A 6,244-nucleotide genomic window follows, 5' to 3' on the forward strand; every position below is an offset into this window, starting at 1 on the left:
AGTGTTATAGCACCTTCGGGTGCAGCTTGAGAACTATTCTCCCCCTCAACATGTGAGCTCGGTTGTGATGACGAAGATGTGTCCTCCCCCTCAACTGAAGTATTGTGCTGTGGAGGTTCGTTAGAACTTGATCCTCCTTCATTCATTCTCTTTGCAGTGTCTTCGATGAGTTGCTTCAGATGATCTACTTTGTTGTCTGCTGCACTAGCTTCTGAGAGAGTTGCCTTTTCTGGTTCATCGAATAACTCAATGAACTTCTCAAATAGGTTTGCGATCGAGGCTGTGACTTGGCCTGTGTCAGAAAAGATTTCTCCAACTGTGTCTTCGTTGGCCTTTAGCTTTTTGACATAGCTATCATCAAAAGTTACATAATAAGTTTCTTCTATTTTCCTCGACCGCTTGTTTAAAACCCTGTAGGCTTTAGAAGTGAGAGAATAGCCCAGAAATATCCCTTCATCGGCTTTGACATCGAACTTGTTACGATGTTCTTTAGAATTGAAGATGAAGCACCATGAGCCGAATACATGGAAAAATTTGACATTTGGCTTCCTGTTGTTGATGATCTCATAAGGAGTGAGAGTGAATCGTTAATTGAGATAAGACATGTTCTGCGTAAAACAAGCTGCAGCAATAGCATCAGCCTAAAAATATAAAGGTAAAGAAGCAAAACTTAGCATGCTTCGGGCCGCCTCACACAAAGATCGGTTTCGTCTTTCAACAATCCCGTTTTGTTGAGGGGTGTAGGGAGCTGAGAAGTTGTGACTGGTTCCTTTGTCGGCTAAGAATTCTTCAAATTCTTTATTTTTGAACTCCAGACCATTATCGCTCCTGATGTTGCGAACGACTTTCTTCAACTATACTTCAACCTGCTTGATAAACATCTTCAGCTTGAGATTCGCTTCAGATTTGTGCTTCAAAAAGAACACCCATGTAAAACGCGAGAAGTCATCAACGATGACAAGAATATACTTGCTACCGCTGATGCTTTCGATAGATGATGGACCACACAAGTCAATGTGAATTAACTCTAATGGTTCAACAACTTTAGTGTTTACAATCGATGGGTGACTTTGACGACTCTGCTTCCCCATTTCACACGCAGCACATAAATGTTCTCGATCGAATTTGAGCAGTGGAAGACCTCGAACATGAACTCCTGTGACAAGTTTGTTAATATCCTTGAAGTTGAGATGAGAGAGCCTTCGGTGCCACAGCCAGCTTTCGTTAGATTGTGCTTTGGATAACAGGCAGATAGCTGGAATCCCTTTGATGGGTTTGAGGTTCAGGGGAAACATTTCGCCTTTGCGCTCCGATTTGAGAATTACTCTTTTCGTTTTCTTTTCAATTATTTCCGAACCCTCATCATCGAACGAGACCTTGAGACCGGTACCTCCAACAAGCTGAGATACACTGATGAGGTTGTGTTGTAGTCCTTCAACGTATGCAACCTTCCTAATCGTAAAATCACCATTTGTTATCATTCCATAGCCTTTTATTGTGCCGAATGAGTTGTTCCCGAACTTGACATTTCCACCGTTTGAAAGAGACCGAAATTCCCTCAGCTCTTCCTTCCTTCCTGTCATGTGACGCGAGCAGCCACTGTCAATGTACCATTCTTCGTCAAACTGCTCGTCACTGATAACCTGCAAAAATTAAGCAGATTTAGGAACCCAAAGTTTCTTGGGTCCACGTGAGCCCTTCACAGGAACAGGAATAGTAAGAGAGATGTAAACAAGGTATGTTCTTTTTATTAAAGTTGCTTCATCTTTCTTTTTAATGGTGAAAACCTTAATTTTATTGGGATTTGTTACAGTCGGCTTGGATTCAGGTTTAGGCATTGGGACATTGGAATGCTTTTGATCGGTTTTGACTGAGGAGACCTTCGATTTTCCTTTCAAATCTGTTGAGGATTTTGGATTTTGAGTATTAACAGAATTGGATTTAGAATGAGGTTGAGAGGAATTAGAAGGATTAGAAGAGGTAGAACGAGAATATTTAGACTGAGATGTTTTCTTGACTTGAGGTTCTAAGTGTCCCTTTTTGTTTTTGATCATTAGTGGTACCGAACTTAGAACATTGGTTGCTTTTGCTCTCAAAACCGAACTTATGCTTTCGGTAGCTTGTGTTTTCTGAACCGAACCTTTGTCTTCGTTTATCATAATTTTCAGAACCGAACGTGTCCTTTCGGTTGTTATGACCTTCAGAACCGAACCTCTCCCTTCGGTTGTTATTACTTTCTTGTGATCTAACAGTACTTTTCTCTGACTTTGAATTTCTATCATGATAAGAGAAATGGGCGTTTTGAGATTTCCAAAACTGTTTTCGTTCTGAGAGATTCTTCTTGTATCTCATATTCCTTTGCTGCTTCTGATTCTTCACTTGCTTCGGCTGTCGATGGATATTTGCTTTTTGCTTTTGCTTTTTGTCAGCCGATTCACTATGAACTGATGAAGTTTCTCTTGAAGGAGTGACTTCTTTTGCAGGATCTCCTTTTTCTTCAGGAACATCTTTTGTACCACTAGTACTTGGCATGTCAAAGTTATGGGTCTTGTTCAGAGGCTCTGGTACATATCTGCCTTTGGTTTTCCAGGACGTCCGTTCAGACAGACCAACAGTTTCGTCAGCATTGTGGATAGGAGCGGACCAGAAGAACTCATCACAACCATCAGCATTGTCTTCATTTACAATGGCTGTGAGTTCAGCTGTCTGATGTTCGGATACACCTGTGACCTTATACACTTGATTTGGAGTCATCCTTACCTTTTGGTATACAACAGCCTTTTCTTCAAGGATCGGGGACTTTTGTTGGGACAAACGAGCAAACTCCACAGAATTTTCTGAAATAAGGTTTTTGTGGTTTTCGGGTTCGCTCTTGACAAACTCAGAACAGTCAACTACATCCTCTACAGAAATTTCACTCATATCATCATCCTCGTTAAGCTCAGATGCATTTTCAACATCAATTTTATTTTCTGAGCTCAAGTTGGCATTCAATGAGTCAAACTTTTGTATGGTTTCGGTCCTTAGTTTCAATTTATCATTTTCATCCAAAAGGTTTTTCAGCATGTCCTTATGGTCCTTGGACTTTATGAAGGATTCGATTTTGTCCAATCCATACATATAAGTCGGATTTACATCCTCAGACGAAACTACACTTTCGCAATTATATGCTTCAGCGTTGATTTCATCCTCCTTAAACTCAAGGAAGGGCAAAATCATGCGATGAATTTTCTACCCTATTTCACAGTTTAAATGAAGTTGTGTGATATTAGTGTAAAGACGCTTAGCAATTAAACAAAAGACATTTCTCTGTTTTAAAAGTTTCAAATTGTCTCTTTGTAAATAAATGTTTTCGTCCTTGGATTTGATTAACTCCGACTCCTTCAGCTCGATCCACATCCTCCGTTCCTCACTCTTTGAAGACGCCCTGCTAAATTGGTCAGTTAGGTTAGAATTGGTGACCCGTGTTTGAGTTAAACTGTTGTCTAGATGCGAGATTCTTGAATTTACATTTTTTAATTCTTTTTCATATGAACTTTGTGGGACTTTGAATGAAACAAAAATAGATTGTACCTTCTTTATTAACTCATCAAGCTCGTTAAACTGCACGCTGAGAGGTTTTGCTGTGAAGCACAAGTCCTCTCGCTCCTTTGTGTCTTCATTCCCACCGTCTGTGTTGTATCCCCTCATTTGAGACACATCTGACACCATCAAGCACTTTCCACCGCTTCCTTCATCCTTCGCAACATAAGCCTTTCCATGAGATGGTTTCCTTACTTCATCATCCTCAGAGTCGGTTGACCAGACTTCCACGCCACCGAACTCATCATCTGCTACCGAACCCTGCACAATTAAAGCATTCATTGAAGGGTTAGTGACAACTTTCTTTTTATTGATCTCTTCCAGCTTTTTCATTAACACAGCTTCTTCATCTTTCTCCTCATCCTTTTCTGCTATTTTCTTGAGGACACAATCTTTAGCATAGTGCTTCTTTCCTCCACAATAGTAGTAGTTCACACCCGAATCTCCTTCAGCTTTCGGTTCCTTCTTTGGTTCTTCTGCTTTTGATTCTTCCCAAACCTTTTCAGAACTATAACTTCTCTGCCAATTTCGGTTCTTATTGGTAGGAAACCTTTTCTTGATGAACCTCTTCGGGTTTGACACCATCATTGCATAGTCTTCAGAGGTAAGGTCATAGTCCTCTAAGTTGAAGTCTTCATCTTCCATCACACTTTTGCTTTTCGACAGAAGGGCCAATGATCCCAAGCTTGAAACTACATTTTTCTCCTGCAAGACAATCTTTTCTTGGGATTTCAAAATCCCTACCAGCTTTGCCAATGAGTAAGATTTGAATTGCTCATGTGCTTTAACGGTGGATACAACCGCTCTCCACTCGGGTCTAAGACCGTTTAAAAACGTAACCTTTTGTTCAATCAACTTCCTTTCAATATCATGTTTAATCATCTTACTAAGAAGATGATTGAAGCGATCGAACGTTTGAGTTACAGTTTCTTCAGGACTCTGCTTGAATTCACCAAATTCGGACAAAAGTAAGGTTTGAATGGAATGCTCGAGATCTTCATCTGTGGAATATAACTCTCGCAGCCTATCCCATATCTCTTTTGCAGTGCTGCACGAACTCACTAGCCTGAAAGTATCAGATTGAAGAGCGAATCTGATTAGTCTCAATGCTTTAATATTGCACTGAAATTTATCTTTTTCGTCTTGGGCAACATCTTTTACATCTTTCAACAGATCATTATACTCTTTCTGAGTTTTAATGATTCTTGATGTTGCTGAATGAGCGAATGGTCCAGACACGATTGCCTCCCAAATAAGATATCCGTTGTCCTCAGATCCAATGACATAATCTTCAATGTGATGTGCCCAGACTTCGTAATCCTGGGTGTAAAGGATGGGAATCTTCGTCGTTGATCCAATGCTGTTTGAGATGTTAATGGGATTTGATTGTGACTCGTCCATGTTAGATCGAATAACCTGTTTAAAAGATCAGACTTGTAATATATTAAGTTAGGGCAAAACGAATAAATGCTGAGTTACGTCAATTATGGGATGACGGCTCAATAAATATTAGTTAATGCGCAATAACCCTAATCGCAACCTTTTTCACAGAAAAGATGTGTACGAGTTACACAACCTCCTGCTCTGATACCAATTGATAGGATAAAATAACAAATGTGAAGATCGATTAGATCTATGAAACATGTATTACGATGAACTCAAAACAATAAATAAAACAAGAGTGGATCAAAATATGTCGAATGATTAGATCAAACAATCCTCAGCAGAGCTCGACTAAGAACTTCCGTTGTAGAGGATTTAGGGTTACAAGAACGATAATAATAAACTTCTGAATAATGCTCTGATCGTTCTATTCTATCGTTAACCTAAGATGCATGCAAGCACCTATATTTATATTCAACCCTACTAAACTCACGGATGGACAGGCCCATACCGGAGATACAAAAATGGACTAGCTAACGAGCCCAATAGACGCAACACTTAATACAAAACACGACCCAACACTAAGTATAAAGGTTTTTCCAAGGTTTTCATCAAAAGTTTCCCTTTCACGTCTTATACTTTTACTTGTTAGTTACCACTGCTTCGCCTTCACTTATTTTATACTCCTACTTGGTAACGCTTTCACTTCTTGAAGCGCTTATACCTATTATTGCCTCTATTTCACTTATACTGGTAGTCACTTATACCTGATAGATGCTCTTACTTCACCAGTCGTCGCTTCTACTTCGTGGTACACTTATACTTGATAACGTTTCCACTTCGTGATACACTTATACCTACTGGACGCTTATACTTGTTCACACTCTTACCTAGTGATATGCTTCTACTTCACTTATACTTGATATCGCTTCTACTTCACTTAAACTCGATACGCTCCCACTTCACTTGTTGTCGCTTCTACTTCATGATACACTTACTTTTGGCATGCTTATACTTCACGATTCGGTTATTCCACACTGTACACTTATACTTCACGATAGGAATCCACTTGTTAAACACTCAAGAGTAGTTAGATGTATGTTTCTGCTTGTCTAGATGCATATAAGTAATGATTGAAGGACTTAGGAAGGCTTGTCCGCCCTATTTCCTTTTCTTCGTTGAGATGTGGTCTGGTGGGAGCGGATGTCCATCCGAAGGTCGTTTGATTCATTAGTTATATATTGTGTACACAAGCATAGGCATATGGGTTTACTTTAGT

The sequence above is a fragment of the Lactuca serriola genome, chromosome 4 (assembly GCF_051521515.1).
Source record: "Lactuca serriola cultivar US96UC23 chromosome 4, Lser_US96UC23_V15, whole genome shotgun sequence".
Classification (NCBI taxonomy): domain Eukaryota; kingdom Viridiplantae; phylum Streptophyta; class Magnoliopsida; order Asterales; family Asteraceae; genus Lactuca; species Lactuca serriola.